Source organism: Podarcis gaigeae (assembly GCF_964106915.1).
Source record: "Podarcis gaigeae genome assembly, chromosome: 1".
NCBI lineage: Eukaryota > Metazoa > Chordata > Lepidosauria > Squamata > Lacertidae > Podarcis > Podarcis gaigeae.
In genome coordinates this window covers 41,307,654-41,325,048 of record NC_139678.1, presented here as the reverse complement: position 1 = coordinate 41,325,048, position 17,395 = coordinate 41,307,654, and the positions used below count along the sequence as shown (strand labels likewise).

The 17,395-nt window shown below is 40.1% G+C and overlaps 2 protein-coding genes and 1 long non-coding RNA gene across 6 annotated transcripts in view; 2 read left to right on the top strand and 1 right to left on the bottom strand.

Annotated features, from left to right (window-relative positions):
- Window positions 1-17,395, top strand: part of AVEN (apoptosis and caspase activation inhibitor) — a 104,459-nt gene that overhangs the window by 29,628 nt on the left and 57,436 nt on the right. The gene's annotated exons all lie outside the window — the stretch shown is intronic.
- Window positions 1-17,395, bottom strand: part of CHRM5 (cholinergic receptor muscarinic 5) — a gene marked incomplete at its 3' end in the record, with an annotated part of 56,743 nt that overhangs the window by 35,342 nt on the left and 4,006 nt on the right. The gene's annotated exons all lie outside the window — the stretch shown is intronic.
- LOC310847825 lies at window positions 867-10,104 on the top strand. Its single transcript, XR_014566042.1, has 3 exons — window positions 867-3,682; window positions 3,891-6,020; window positions 7,222-10,104. It is a non-coding gene; the product is annotated as an uncharacterized lncRNA (long non-coding RNA).

Genomic DNA, 17,395 nt, shown 5'->3' with positions numbered 1-17,395 from the left:
TTTTTAACTGCCATTGGTTATGCGTAGAGGCAGAGGAGGCAAGGCTTAAGAGAAGGTCTGTAAGGACCAGAAAAGCAACAGGCAAGGGGCATCAGAAGCAGCAGGCTGTGAGAAACAAGGGAGGGTTTAGAAATAGTACATGATCAAGATCTAATAAGGAGGTGCTTGAGTGGGGAAGACAATATGGAAGCATTTGGCAAAGGTTTGAACTACACATGTCCAGAAACTGTAGAGGTGAGAAGAGCTGAAGTTGATCTCATAATTTGAAAACTTTTTTAAAGGTTATGAGAAAGGACTTTAGTACACTCAAAGATGTTTCAGAATCTTGTACTGAAAGCTCATGACAGCTTTATAAACTTCCACTTCTTTTTTCACATGTAGAAAGAAAAGCGTATATCATAAGGCAATATGAAATTTTGATTGGGCTGACTGCATGCAACTTGAGATGCCTCCCTGCTTGAATAGATTAATGTATTGTATTGATTTAGATCTGCATGCTTTATTACTTGGTGCACGGTGGCTTGGTTGCACAACATAGTAAGCCGAACTATGGTTTATCAGGGCCGCATAAATATGGTCACCCCCAGGGAGGAATTTGGACCTGCATTGCTCCTTCAGCACAGCATTGTCTTGTCAGAACCTGGGTTCATGTTTAAGCTCTCTTTTTCCTTAAGCGTGAACAGTAGCCAAGGTTTGCCTTTAGTGCTAGTTGGTTTTCGGACAGCGTGTTGAAGTTCTGTGCTGTCTTTGCAAATGGTTGCTCTTGAAATGTTAGATCATCTTGCTTAAGCTTGTCAGATTTTCATAAGCTTGCTTGGTTAAACAAAGCAGTTAATTGTTTTTTTCAAAATGTAGGTTCATTTCCATTTGTAACAATTTTATTTTGTATTTTGTATATATATATAATTAAGCCTCTCCCTCCCTCCCTCCTGCCCACCTACCTTTTTCTCTCTATTAACTAAGTGCTGATGCAGCAGAGGTGAAATTCAGGTCTCGTGTAGAGCCTTTGGGAATGAATCTTGAAAATACTAAAATCTGTTCAAGCAGAAGAAACAAAAGAAGTGGAAGTAATGGCATAACTTGACTGGACCAGAAGATTTTCACTGTGTTTGAAGAATTGCCCTTGGTCACTTATTGATCTGTCTGTCTAAAATATCCAAAAATAGATTTTTTGCTTTGGTCCACTGCTCATTTGAGCTTGTGTAGGTTCACCATAATCAATTGAGCTCAGCTGACTTAAAGACAAGTACTTTGTTTTAAGTGGAATATGATCATTTTTTTCTTTCTGTTTTTTAATGGCAATGTGCCCTCTGCAATCTTTACATGTGATATATACAATATTACATAATGTGCTCTTTTGTATCTTATGGATATAAATGTTTCATTCCCCAAGGACAGCTAGTCACCACTGTAATTCTTTTAGTTAAGTCCAAGTTAGCTTCGGATAGCCTTCTGGCATACTACTAACATTTTTGAAAAATATAAAAGACCAATAATTTTCACACTTTGTGGGTGGCTAAGGATTTGCGATGAATATTCATAATGGCTGTGGTCTATGGCTGTACTCAGCACAATCTAGTGAAAGACAGTAATGAGAAACAATTTCCCCTTCATTAAGAAGTCATAAAGCAGAAATAGAAGGAACTGTAGCATCAGGTTTGGCAATTTTCTGCTGGGCGGGAAAAATCTTGTTTTGAACCCAAGAAACTTTATGTCACATGCTTCATGAGCTCTATGGAAGAGCAGCAGGGAAGACAGAGCACTTCTGAAAATAGCAGCCACAAAATAACGATGGAGTTTTATGTTTGAGGGGAGGGACTGGCAGTCTAGTTTTTTGCCCCCGACTTAAACCCTCTCTGTTGTTCCTTGCTACCTGTTCCCACTAAAGACTTGAATGTTCTGCTGACAATGTGAAATTGTGAGATTCATTTTATAGTTGGAGTTCTTATCGCATGAATCTTGAAAAGGCTCCAGTTACTTGCTTTGACAAAGTGTGTGCCTCAGCGTCTTGACAGTGAGAAAGCCACTGACCCTGCTTGTTTTAGAACAGTAATTTCAAAAGTTATATTCTCAGGACCTGAATATGAATTCCACAGTACAGTCTTGTTCAGAAGGGTACAGGTGTAGTTTTTCACCACTATAGTCATTAATTCTTAAGTTAGGTTGTGTACCAGCACTTACAGTTGTACCATGGAGTAAAGTCGCAAAAGAATCAAAATGCCTGTTTAAAATAAGATTGGGTACCATTATCCTGTCCTGATGGATATCTTGAGAGAAAATACAAGAGATAGTATTCCCAGGATAGCAAATTGCAATTAAACCAGTCTCAAGTTGACTAGGGCAATGTTGCAGAATTAATTTCCACACAAGGAAGAAAGGTTTTCCACAATTCTCAAAAATATTTGGAGTTTTCTCTTAATTTCAGGAATGCATGTTTGTATTTCTGTTTTGCACCGCATTACTTGTGAAACAGATGAAGAAAAGTCCTATGTGTTATATTCTTAAAAAATATTTTACGCATTTAAAAATAACCTTTTTAAAAAAACAGCAACAACAACCAACAACTTGTTTGTGCAATTTTCAACATTCAGATTAGACCAGTGCATGAGATTGAAGAATAACCAGCATCTCTCAGAACTGGGAAGTTTTGTCTTTTTAAAGCAGCCTTCTACTTTGTGGCTATAAACAAAATAAGACTTTTGAAATTGTTTATAAAATAAACCTGATTATAGATATTATAAGGAGAAATGCTGAGCTTAGAACAATGATCAAAATATGGTCCTACTGTTTAGTAATTCTACATAAATGCCCCAAGTGGCAACAATTTTATATCAGAAGCAACAGAGAGGATTGCAATCTCCATAAAATAACTTTATTTTGGTGCTTCAAATGCGAGTAAAGAAGAAGGTTTTTGGCTCTTTTCATTATAGGAAAAGGGAAGAACTGAGAGCACCATACTTCCATTTGGATAGGGAATAGAATTAGCATCTTGTACAAAGTTTTTGCATCTACTTGCTCATTTTAGCACAGTATGGGATCTAATGCAGAATCTAGAAGTTGAAAAAGAATTCTGAGAGGTTGTGTCATCATTTAAGTATGAAAAGGTGGTTCTAGCCCTAATGACTGATGAAATGTGTTGCAACTTCCTGCTAAAAACTTTGGGATTCTTTACATATGATTTTTCTATGCCAACAGTAGTTTTGAGCATTTCCACCTTTTTGGTATGGCAGTTACATTCTTTTCTTTGGCAGCATGAACATAGTGTTTGCACAAGACACTTTATGGACTTTTATTAGAGAGCCAATTTGGTGCAGTAGTTAGAGCATTGGACTAGGACCTGGAAGACAAAATCTCCAAAAAACATCCTTTCCTTATCTGATGGACTGTTTCTAAGGGAGGGAGTTGACTCTACAGTTCCTGCATTCTGCAGCCTTGGGATTTTCTTTTGACCAGGCCTATCACGATCCACAGGATTGTCGCCACAGTCTCTCTGCAGCCCTATGTCTCTTCCTCCAATTGCCTGCCTAGCTAAACAACTTTCATTTCCTAAAAAAATCTCAACACATTTGGTCAATCCCAGGCACTGGCAGGGGTTGCAGCGCAACTGCTTGGAGGCGTGGCACTCTGGATATAACAAGGACCCCTAAGGTCTACATATGTAGAACAAAGGACATTATCATATGTAGAACAAAGGACTTCCTGACAGTAAGAGCTGTTCGACAGTGGAATTTGCTGCCAAGGAGTGTGGTGGAGTCTCCTTCTTTGGAGGTCTTTAAGCAGAGGCTTGACAACCATATGTCAGGAGTGCTCTGATGGTGTTTCCTGCTTGGCAGGGGGTTGGACTCGATGGCCCTTGTGGTCTCTTCCAACTCTATGATTCTATGATTCAGATGGGCACACTTTTTGTTTTTGTTTGCTGGGCACCTTGTGCAGATGGATTTACAATGGTACCTCAGGTTAGAAATGCTTCGGGTTACAAATGCTTCACCCATAAGTAGTACCTCGGGTTGAGAACTTTGCTCCATGGTGAGAACAGAAATTGTGCGTCGGCTGCACGACAGCAGCAGGAGGCCCTATTAGCAAAAGCGCACCTCAGGTTAAGAACGGTTTTGGACTAAGAATTGGCCTCCAGAACAAATTAGGTTTGTAACCCAAGGTACCACTGTACACCTGCGTAGCTATGGCTTATGAAGCACAGATACTTCCTGCACCATTCAACCTTATGAACATTCAACTAGAGCAGTGGCTGCCTCAGTGGCTCTTTCTGCTAATGCACCCTTGCAGAAGTATGCAGGGCAGCCCCCTGGGCTTCTCCCAGTACGTTAACAAGGAACTATAAAATGGATCTTTTTGCCTTGGCTGAGGCAATCTTTGGCTGAAGGATCCTTCAGCAGATCCTCCCACAGTAAGTCTAGTTTGTTGCACTTCAGACCTGCCCTAGTTGGGATAGCTTTGGCATGTCCCAACCCATTAACTTTAAGCAGGCAATGGGAAATGGTACAATTGGTATTCACCTTAAGGGTAAATTTGCACTGTCTGCATAGCATCACTGGGGCCTCACCCTAGCATGGACTGCAACACTGTGTCATATGTGTTCCTACTCTTGTTGTCTCCTTCCCTAATAATCTAGAAATTTAGGTGTTCTTTTGTTTTACTCAATGTATGTGATTCTAATTGTTTGGGCTTGGCCAGTCCACAAAATTGATGGGAGCTGCATTTACTTCTTAAGAGTTTATTTCACCTTTCGTCTACCTAGTGGAGCCCAGAGACCCAGTGACCTTCTGTAGGCAGTGTGGCTAAAAATTCCATAAAGTTAATGATCTTTAGCATCTTGCAATAATGGCATTTATTTTAAGGAAGAAAGACCTTCCTGTGGTGGAAGCCCAGGCAGTGTATATGTAAGTCCTGGAGTGACCAGAGGACAAGCCCCCCCCCCCCCCAGCCTCACTGATGCGGTCCAAAGGAAAGCAGAGCAATATGTTTGGCACCATCTTGGCTGGTGGGAGTACGTAAAGAAAAGCAGTCAAAACGAGAGAATCTTTTAGCACCTTATTTGATAGTCTTTAAGGTGTCACAAAGCTCTTTGTTGTTTCTGCTACAAGAATAACACAGCTATTCCCTTGCAAATTAGAAAAGGTTGATAAGAAAATGATGGCTCATAGAGATTTATTGTGATGTTAGATGGCAAATAATGTGAGCTGCAAAATGGTGACTATGATTACCACAGTTGTATGAAAGAAAATTTGTTATATGAAAATAGAAAGAAATTAATCAGGTCCCTTTAAATATATACCAAGATAGCACAATCTTATAATAAAATTGCAGAAATTGGCAACATTGTAGGCTGGATTTCCATCTGTTCAACATTTCCTTTCTAAAAGTTTCCAACATTAGATTTTTTTTCACCCTTATCGAACAAGCTGTCCCTTTTTTATACTTTTTGAAGTGCTAGAAACAGGAAATGTCAGAAATTTAAACTGCCAGCTTAATTTTATTTCTGTGGTGGGAGAATAAAGTTGTGCAATTTAAAATCATATACATCTTTATCATTTATTTTAATAGATCAGGCTCTTTTCTTACTCTGAATGACATCAATTGTTGAGTAAAAATGCTAAGGATTAAACTGCCTAAATTCTACAGCAAGATACAAAATTGTATTTTTCTTTTATTTGTGTTTTGTGGAAAACTTGTGTCTGCTGTGAATAGATGAATATTTTAGTTTTCTCAGTGTGTTAGTGGAGGAGATACAGCAGGAATGATCAATGTAACAACCTGTGGAATAGATGAATGTGATCCTTCCTTTGTCATTAAGTGATTTTCCTGTTAGAATTCTGAGGGCTTCATCTTATAACTGTTTCTAAGTAAGTATTTGTTATCAATAGCTGCAGCAATGACTTTAGATGATCAGAAGACAAAGCAGAAGAAATGTGCCAGCTAATGCACTGTTAGATTTGAAAGCTGTCCCATTCTCATATGTACTCAGGATTAGGGCCAGGTTAACACAGTGGTCTAAAAATACCGTATTTTTCGCTCTATAACATGCACCTGACCATAACACGCACATGGTTTTTAGAGGAGGAAAACAAGGGAAAAAACATTCTGAATGAAACAGTGGATGTATCATTTTTGTGCTTCATGCTGTGGCCACAGACACGTGATCTGATGGTGAATTTGGGGTGACCCAATGCAAAAATCCTGAGAATCCCTGTGGATCCATGCTTTGTAACCACGTTTTTGCACCATTGCAACCCCAGGCAACAGTGCGTGTGTGATTTTGGGGGGGCAGGCTGTAGCCATGGACATGCTATGTGCTCTGATGGTGAATTTGGGCTGACCCAATGCAAAGATCCTGAGGATCCACGTGGATCCATGTTTTGTAACCACATTTTTGCACCACTGCAGCCCCAGGCAACGGTGGGTGCATGATTTTTTGGGGGCAGGCTGTAGCCATGGACATGTTATGTGATCTGATGGTGAATTTGGGGTGACCCAATGCAAAGATCCTGAGTATCCATGTAGATCCATGCTTTTTAACCACATTTTTGCACCATTGCAGCCCCAGGCAACAGTGGGTGCGTGATTTGGGGGGGGGGCAGGCTGTAGCCATGGACATGCTATGTGATCTGATGGTGAATTTGGGGTGACCCAATACAAAGATCCTGAGGATCCATGTGGATCCATGCTTTTTAACCACATTTTAAGTGGGGAGGGAAGGAAAAACACAGAATGGACAAGGAGCACGAGAGGGGTGTGCAGAGAAGCAGCTGGCTAAGAATGCAGGAGAGGGGTATAACGGGAGGGAGGAAAGGAAGGCAAAAGTTTTCCCTCACCTACCCACCCAAGCCAGCCAGCTCGCGCTCTCTCTCTCTCCTGCATGTTTTCAGCAGCACTGGAGCACAGAGACGACACTCTGCTTTCCCCTCTGCTTGCCTGGAGGGGAGGGGCTTTCCCTGCTCTTTGTTCCGTTTGAGCAAACACAGCAAGAAAACAGAGGTGGGTGGGCAGTAAGACCCTGAGGCAGAATGCAGGAAAGCAGCCGCTTCCTCTTTTCAGGTTTCCCTTCTCCGAGACGCGCAATTTGATTTTTGCCTGCTTTTTTTTGCCTCCACTCGCGCCATTTGGCTCCAGGGACCACACATTCGCTCAATAACACGCACAGACATTTCCCCTTCCTTTTTAGGAGAAAAAATCTGTGTGTTATAGAGGGAAAAATACGGTAAGTTTATGGGAAGCTTAGCCTTTTCTGGAGCTAGGATACTGGTCTTAAGGGGTGTGGGGACACGGATGGCACTGTGGTCTAAACCACCAAGCCTCTTGAGCTTGCTGATCGTAAGGTCAGCAGTTTGAATCCGCTTGGTGGGGTGAGCTCCCGTCACTTTGTCCTACCTCCTGCCAACCTAGCAGTTTGAAAGCATACTAGTGCAAGTAGATAAATAGGTACCTCTGCAGCGGGAAAGTAAATGGTGTTTCTGTGTGCTCTGGCTTCCATCATGGAAGCGGTTTAGTCATGCTGACCACATATGACCTGGAAAACTGTCTACGGACAAACGCTAGCTCCCTTGGCCTGAAAGGGGAGATGAGCACATAACCTTCCAGAGGTCTTTTACCTTTACCTTAAGGGCTGTAATTCTGACTTCTTTCTCTTTTCATTAGAATTAATATATTACCAAAATAAAGTCCATTTCCTCTTTTGTTAAGATTGTGCTGTTAACTTCCAATTACACTCAGCTTTATGCCAATTTAGTTTTATCAGCATGTCAAAATAGAACAAAAACGCATCTATTTATAGCATTACTTATGACCTCTCATTAGTGACTCATAATCTATAATCTTTCCTACAATTATGTCTTTATTCAAATAATTCCTTATTGCATTGTTTGGTTGTTCTTGCACCTACACTGGTTGTGTTCTCCTCCCAAGAAATCTTAACATTTAATTCTAACACTTACAAGAGGAAATTTTTAACACCCTTGAGCTACTGAAACTGTTGCATGAGAGCCAATTCTGCAAGAAAGAGGCACACAGTCAGCCTCACTCAAGTGGTTGCATCATTCAGAAGTTGCCCCAGCTGCCTAGGTTCCCTTCGTGGGGGGAAAAGCATCTTCTACATCTGCTTTACATCTGCTTCTTACATCTGAAGGACACTACACTGATCAACGGAAGCATGTATGCCTCACTTTCACTCGCTCTGTTTTCATTCAAGACCTTGAAAATAAAGAATAGACCTTATCAGTTTCCCAATCTGAATTGTCTACAGCAGTTCCAGAAATACCACCCTTTTCATGAGCCACAGCGTTGAGTGTATATTGTCAAGGGAAGGTCATCTGATTCACCTCCCAGTAAAGGTTGAAAATGAGTCAGTCAAACAAAACCAGCCCCCTCTCTGTTCTGCTTTCCTTCTTCCTTAGAGAGCCTTCAAAAAGCCTTCCGCCTTTCTGAGGAGAGCCTTGAATTTTTTAAACAGTGATTTCTACCATTTATTACAAATAAAACAACCTGACTCTATACTGCATAGCTCTTGGAATACACTTCAGCACAAATGTGCTAAACTCAACTTAAGAAATACTGCATTCTGGATTTCCTACCAAGAAATGTATCTCTTTGAAGGATGCATTTATTTGAAAATTGTATGTTGTGCGGCGTATTCCTATTAATCTCACTTATACTGCAGTCCCATACATATAGTAAGTCTGAGTTCAGTTGGACTTATTTCCAGGTACGTGTGTATAAGATTACAGCCTCAGTTTCTCATATGACTTTTTGATAAATTGGATGCATCATTGAGACATTATTTCACCATCTGTCTTTTGAAAGGAAGTCGGTGAGGGTAGAGACCAAAGTACAGTCAGACTCCCCTTTATAAGCAGAATATTAAATCTATCCTTAGTCATGCTGTCACTAATGATTTCCTGGAGCCATATGCCGACTTCACCATAAATATCCACTCACTTCTCATATTCAACACACTATGCAGCTTCACACTACAGTGGTTCTACTCATACACCTGATGGGTGGCCACAACTGTAGAACCAGGAAGACCCATGCAAGATACACAGCCAACTTCTTACTGTTAGCTGAAAGGATGTATCTGGGGACAACCCCTTTAGCTAAAGATTGCACATGATCTGCACAACAGCAGAAAGGAAAATGTTCCAAATGATAGAAATAATTTTAAAAATGAGTGAACACTTTTGAGTGTTCATCCTCAGAGGAACAGTGTTTATACAAAGGCAGACCTGCTGTTTGAGGTATGTAAACTACAAACTGCAGGTTACCTATGTGGCAAACTGTACAAGGCCACCTTACAATGTATATTGAGGAAATTCCACTCCCCAGCAGGGAGCTATGGGATATAATGGTCCCAGGAGACATGCATTACAGGGCTGCCATCCTAGTAGGTACTAAAGTGTCACCTGAAGTTTGAACTTGCCATAACAGGCTGGACTTGCAGTCCAAATTAGGCTGGCGTAGTGGTGCATCAGACATGCTGCATAAACTTGAACAGAACTGCTGGGGAGAAGGAAGGAGCATCACAAGCTAGGTGGACTAGAGCCAGAAAGCCATTCTCTCACTAATAGGGCTGGATGTACAACAGCCCCAAGAGACTCTTGCAATCCTAGGAGACCTTACTATGTTAGGCATGCCTGCTTTTAGTGGCAGAAAAAGGAGGAGCAGGTTTAGGCTGCCTTCCCTTATGATAAGGAGGCAATGAACACTCATCTACAGCAGGAAGATTTTGAAATAGATAATGTAGATAAAAACAAAAACAAAAAACAAGACATGCAAATAATTTGTCAGAGAGCAGTCACCCATCCCTTTCTCTGTTCACTTTCTTTGGCCTCATTTTTCACCCTTCCTCTGCTGCCAGCTACCTAGAGTCAAGACAGGCAACAATATGGCAAGTATGACAGGTCTCATTGCCAGAAAGAATTCATCCTTTGTTTCATTTCTATTCTGTTTGGTGATAGGATTCCAAGATGATATACCAAAATTAAAAACAGCACAAATGTCAGATGCAAACACCAAAATTGGTAACAATATTTGCTTTGCTCCTTTCTGTGCTGTTCCCCTCACTATAGGCAGTAGCTCTAACCTGTGGGTCAAAATTGATAGGACAATACATTATAAGTCACAGTGCAGTTTCTACTGATCTGGCAGGTTTTTGAGCTGTTGCTAAGAGTTGAACAAAACCTTTTATTCTTTTCATTCCTCATCCAGTCCTTCTATTATTGATGATTTGGCTGTTTTGAATGTTTCACCTGCGCTCTAAATAGTTCTGTTTAAAATAGCATGACCCCAAACTCCAGAGATTTCAGTATGACTTGCATGTAGGTAAATACCATATTTGCAACCTATTTTTGAACTTAGCAAACTTAGTTTATTTGAACTTCAGAACAACAGCACTGGAAGCATATATTCCTGATAAGTTTCTCTTTTTTGCTCTTGTCAAAAAGTGGCTGTTCTTCTTAAAGAGCAGAGACAAAGGGATGGCTGCTACCGTGTAGATTTACCCCCCATTGTATTTAAGAAATCAGAATGCCAGCACAAAGCCCTGTCACCTTCAAAAGGGAATGGAAGGGAAATTAACCCTAAAATGGTATGTTCAGATGTGCATGTCCATATAACGTTGCTTCCTGAGTTTTGTTGGGATGGCACATGCAGAATGTCAAGAATTGTACTCCACCTTATATGGGCTTTTGCCAGGATTTTCTGCATCATAAGAGCAAGTTTTTATGCAGGGTTATATATTATGGGTGGCTTACTGGATTTTGAAAGTGATATCTCCTGGTGCTATATAAACACTGCTGCCCTTATATGAAACCACATTGAGCTTGTTGGAATTTCAGTATAGCATCCTGCATTTCTGTTGCATCACTAGGCTCTGTTGAGGCTCTATTCACCCTCCTGTTTACGAACTCTACACATTTCTATCACCACAGAATAATATATATATATAATCTGGGTCCACAAATTTGGGACTAGTCCAACACCTCCCCTGCTCAAATTCTCTGGTATGCACAAAGGTGTTGGAATGATATCCAGCACCTTGGATGACATTTCCCTTTCCTTTCTTCCACTTAAAGCTCCCTGCATCCCTTCCAAATCTACTCCAGAGTAATAGTGGGTGGTGCAGGGGACTGCAGGGTGAGGGATGAGTCTGATCATCCAACTGTGGGGCAGACGTGGTTGGATTTTAGTTAGGTGTGGAGGGTCAGTCAACCTCTTAGACCAGGCTGGAAGATGCTTGGAAGTGATGTGAATTTTCCTGGGTAACTATAGGATATGTATAGATTTGTGCTGAACATACATTTTATGTGGAAGGGAGTGATCTAGAAATCCATACATTTATGAAGCTGTTAGAAATTAATAAAAATGAGTAGCAAGAAAAATACATTTAAAATTTAATCATAATTCTGTGAGGAAAATTAAAAGTCATAAAACTTACATTATATCTGGTTTTAGATTTTTTTCTCCTTGTGTGCCAACAGTGTTAACTAGAGCTGAATATAAGTGATTTGGCCTTGTGTACATGAAGAAGGAAATTTTTATTGTTTATTGAATGTAATAGATATTGTGCAGAAGAAATTGTTCTTTGTACAATTAAAAGCACAGATCTGACAAACTGTTCAGCATGCATGAAGATGTGCTGAACAGTTTGTGATTGCCTGCTGTTGCCAAAAGTAAGTGTGAATGAGCAAAAACTAAAGAAAAGCTTTCTGTAAAGTCCATCCATTGACACTTGGTTCACTTTTCCACCCACATTCTTTTCTCATTCATACCAGACCCCATATTATTTATCTGTGCTGTTTCTTCACTATTTTATTTTTCCAACCTCCTCTTCATCACTGTAACTCTTTTGCTTTTCATCGTTCATTTCTGAATGTGACAAGAGATGGGAAAAGTGGAAAGATGCAGAGACCTTAGAGTATAGAACAATCAAACAATCAACATTGAAAATTGAAGCATCAATGCGATGGAAAATTAACTGTTCTAAAAATAACATGATAGCATTCACTTGTAACAGTATAATGTGCACATTTCGTTTAGCAGAGCCTTATAAATCACATTACAAGCTTCATTGTGCTAAAGAAAATGATAGTTTCTATCTTAAGTACTTTATTACTTAAGCCAGGGGTGGGGAATCATTGGGCTTCCAGATGTTGTTGAGACAGTGCTGGTTGACTGCAGTCAAGTTCAGGCTGCTCTATGATGTCTTAGCAGTAATATGTAGTAGTAATATGCTGATCACTGGTGGAAATATACATTTTTGACACAGGATAACTGTGCTAGTAAATGTTCAGTTCATCCAAATGCCCACCCCCTGTTTCTCCCAGTCATTTCCACCAAGATATTCAGCAGGGAAACATGAAGCTTCATGTTTTCCTAAATGAGGCTCTGCTTCCTTCAAAGCTGTTTGAACTGAATCAACTTGCTATCTAAAGCAGGACCTAAACCAGAACTTGTTTGCAGTTCACACCCCTAGTCATAATTATTCCAAACTTAGGTACACTTTGCAGTGCTGACATAGTCCAATCCACTTGAATGAAAAGTCTGCTTATGCTTCTTGAAGATACTGACATCAAGAGCACTGGACTAGGTGTGTTATTGGCCCGATCCTGCAGGATCACCTTGGCTGTGAGTCCTGGAAGACCTGCTCCCTGCTTTGCAGGCCTTTTCCCACCTCACATGAGAGAGCAGGGCCCTAACGGACTCCAGCTACAAAGAGCTGTGAGTGGAGGGGGGGACTCTTCCCATCCTTTGGACCCCCTGCTGCACCTGGAACTGGGTGTGGAGCAGGCTTCTTCAAACTTGACCCTCCAGATGTATTTGGCCTACAACTCCCATGATCCCTAGCTAGCAGGACCAGTGGTTAGGGATGATGGGAATTGTAGTCTCAAAACATCTGGAGGGCCGAGTTTGAGGAAGCCTGGTGTGGAAAGTGCAGCTGAATGGGACACAGCTGTGGGCAGCCTGAGGGAGTACCATCCACCTTGGGCCTGCCCATAAAAAGCAAGTCTAGCATGAGAGACTAGGGTGATGTCCTCTTCTCATTGTGATACTTTTGTGGGTGAGCTGAGAGTTTGTTTGGACCTTGGGTGAAGAGAACCCAGAAGCTGATTGGGAGAGTGTTTCGGAAAATGAATTGACGTTTCTATTAATGTAACTTTTTATATGTAACTGTGTATTTTGTAATATTTTGTTTAAGTTTACTGTTGTGTACACCACTTAGATAATTTTTTTAATATATTAGGTTGTCTAGATATTAAATAATGAATCACCTTAAATTTTAAGTTCCCACAACTCAAGAAAGTCGGGAGTGCAAAACAGTGTTCATTGTGAAATGTTTCATCTTTTTGCTTAGTTTAATGTTTGTTTCCATATTTGTTCTCCATCCTTTAATAATGCAGGAACCATTTACTAGATTTTGGTACTGCTTGTTCCTAAACTTGTGCACTTAAAATCTTTGCAGGTACAACTTCATTTTTCTTTTGCTGCAGGGACTGTAAAGTTGTATGCAGTGATGCACAGTAAATGTAAATTTTTCCAGTATGACTTAAGAAAAGTGTTTAGAAATTCAGGCCGTACCAATAATTTATCTGTAGCAGTTTTGAAGCCTATTTCTTCAATTTAAGGAAAAGTTATGCTTATTTATAGAAAAATAATGAACTCAAGAGTTATCCTCTTTTGAAATAGTAAGCTTACCAAATAAGAGGGTAAAATAGAAATTTTAAAGAAGACAATTATAAATTGTTTTACTACTTTATAGAGTATGGGTCAGCATCTGCTAATTTATGTCTAAATTTATGTCTAAATCTTTTCACAAATAGCTTGTGCAGACTTTCATCTTGCATCTTGTTTTGATTAGTGTCCCATGTTTGCTTTCATAACGTGGAAGTAACAGGGTACTTTTTTTTCTTTATAAAGGGGTACTTATTTCTGTGCCAGGAACCATTTCTTGGTTCCTTCCAAATATTTTGCATTAAAATTCCCACCAACCCTGGCCATTTGGCCATGCTGGCTGAAGTTGATGGGAATGTGGTCCAGTACTTCAGGAGGGCCCCAGATAGGGTAGACTGCCTTTGTAATGCCTCCTACATTTGTCCTGCATGTCAAAGGCTACATTGTATCCACAACTGCTGCGTTTCTGATTGGAGCTGTCTTTCTAATTGATTATAGATTTGTTCTTATTCTTTTTCTTGATTACACTTTAACTATGGTATGTGTGTAAAATCCCTCTATGCATATAGGTATGTAGAATTCATTGAGAGCTTTTTTAAAAATGCCCTTAGTCCTAAGAGGAGTACCGTATATATGGATGTGCATATAAGAAGAGCCCTGTTGGGATTAGACTAGGGGTGGAGAACCTCTGGCCTGTGGACCAGTCTTGGCCTGCAAGGGGGTCCATGAGGACATTTTCCCCAAACCATGTCTGCCTGCTCGTCAGTCAACATCACTGGTGTTGTTAGCTAATAGACAGGAGGACAGGGTTTAATCCTGCATTGTGTCCTCTTCTCAGCAGGGAACAGGATTGTGTAGCCAAGGCAGCAGCATTTAATCCCTGCTCATCAACTGATCTAATCTCAATTCATTTAGCTTTGCTATGCTTGCTGCAGTACAAAGAGGAAATTGTAGACAGCACAGTGCTATGCAATTATATATGACTGACCTAACAAGGAGACATGTTACAGTTTTCAAAACCATTTAATGATATAGAAATCTTGATCTTGTGTATGGCTCCTTACAAGGCCAGATTGTTGTTCCATATTGGTTCTGAAGTGAAATATTAACACTAGTGGGAAATACACATGTAACCTGAGTTTCTTCAGGGTAGGAATCATCCTATTGGGGAAAATACTTGTGTGAATTCATCACTAGGCAAACAGTAAAATTGTTTAAATAACGTGATCAAACAAATGAATATGGCACAAGCTTACAATTGGTGAACAGCTGACTCTGTCTTTGATAAACAGACTTTGTAGCTAGCAAACAGTAATCCAAGGATTAATCAACTGAAAGTGTTAGTAAGAGAAATGTTCTGTTTAAGGAGCAGGCTATTTTTCCTGTATTTTCCCCCACTGATGACAGATTATCATGTCATTCTTACAACAACCTTAAAATATTTTAATACAAATGCATTTTGCAGTACCGTTTCATATTAATTGTCAGCAGATGTGTTTACTGATTTTAGTGCAAACATAAGTTCACTGTAAATTTTTAATGACAAGTTTTTTTCTTATGACATGCAGTTCACTTTAAATTTAAAAAACAGCAGAAACGTTGACAGATGGCAAACTTAGAACTAAACAAAAGAATGAGGGGGGGACTGATTTATCCATTTCTTTGCTATGTATTGATCTTTAACTAAAAAAACCTCCTATAGTTTCTAGGTAGGAGGAGAGTGGATTGAATGGTATTATCGAATTATATTTATAGGCTGGCAGGTTTCAGTGTTCTCTTTCAGACAAGATTTTGCACAGATATAGATGAAAAATAACTTAAGTTTAGTGAACTGTTTAAGACCATCTGGTGTAAGGAGAATGGATGTGCTTTATCAGGGCTGATACATCTGGGCAGAGACTACAGAACTATGGTTCTTCATTTGCTTAATTGCTGTAGGCTTAGGATCCTTGGATGTATGGATTCTTGGATTCAGTTTCCAATTGGAAACCAAATGGTCTGCAGTTCTGGAACCATGTGCATGTTAAGCACCTATGTTCTGATTAATCTTACTGTTAAAAGAGTAAAGCATTGCCAGTTCAAAACAGAAGTGACTTGAACTTAAGAATGCAATTTTGCGCTCAAGTGTTCATGACATCTTTTAAGGAGTAAAGTTCACTGTCCATTAAGTTCCCATTTATGTATAAGTTGCTGGACCATAGTAACAAGACATTATAATGTGTGGTATTCAGTTAAGTTTTACTCAAGTAGACCCATTGAACTTAGTTGCCTTCATGACATCATCATGCTCATGACTTTCAGTAAGTTTACTCTGCTTCTCTCCTGCATGCGAAGACAGGCTCTGGTGGATTGAGTAGAGAAGACTAATAGGGGCGTCCAACAGTCAAGAGGGCTGTTTTTGTATGTGTTGTAGGGGCAGGGCAGATGAGACTCATCAATCTAAGATGGTAGCCCATCTACGAGAAGGAAACCTGCAACCAAGCTGGTGCCAAATGTATTGCTCTGCTTTCCTCTGGACCACATCAGCGAGGCTGAGCATGGGAGGACCATCATATACACTGCTCAGGCTGGCTTTTGTCCTGGGAAGGTCACTTTGGTGCTGCTAACGTAGTGATTTGACTTCACACCCAGAGGCACACTCCTTTGTCTCTCGAGACAGACAAATGCAAATTACTTCTGTCATTTCTCTATAAAACTATTGATATTGATCATTTTAAGGGTCTTAACACTCACCACATCCAATAATAAGGCTTAACTTGTCTTACACTTTGTACTGTGGGTGAGAAAGAGCTATTTATCTATTGTATACCTTTCATTTCAGTGGACTACCAGGTAGCTAAAGAAAAAGGATTGATTGGATCCAGACCTCACATCCAGTGAACAGAAATGCTCCTTCCATGCCCAGAAGGTGTTTGATAAGGCATTGGGATCCAATGTGGATGGGAGGTGACTTTTCCCAATGCCCCCTTTCCTTACAGCAGCCTATGCACTCTGAAAATCAACTTTGGAGGGTATTCCAACTGCCAGGAGCAAATTTTCAAAGAGCACAGTTGGAGGGGAGAATCAAAAAAAGTTTACTCCTCCCTTCTACCAGTGGGAGCATCCTCCGGACAAAATTCTTCTCAGGGAACACTCCTGCTGGATTCAACCCACCATGTCCTTTTCTAAAAGAAAAACTAAATTTTATCTTTTTTAAAAAATCCCCATTGTAATAGATTTATTAGGAAAGAAACCACACCTTTTTAGGAGGAAGGGGACTTATTTTGCAACTGTTGGCAAAATGTATACATAGCAAAGGACCAGTTTCCTGTCATTGTCAACTGAGAGGCTGTTGTGGTTGCCTTATTTATCCACATCTTTCAGAAAAGTTCTTCCCCACTTTGAATTCTTCAGTGTTACTTCTCTCTAGATCACCAGAGCTCCAGAAAAGTAGATGGTACCATCTGGGAGAAGCTCTAAAATTTTTCCACCTTGGATACCAAGAGTGCTAGGTGATATACAGAAGATCTAATTCTAGGATGCTTTTGGCCAGTTTTGAGGGTTTAATTTCTCTTGTTCTAGTTTCTTCAAGCCACTGTTCTTTCTTAAATCTGACCCCACTCCCCACCCCTGTTTCAGTGTCATGAATTCTCCTTTTTCATAGAACCATTTCATTTCCTAAACTCTTCCTTCCACCCCCAGATTTTCTTCCATTTTTGAAACATTTTAGCTGCAC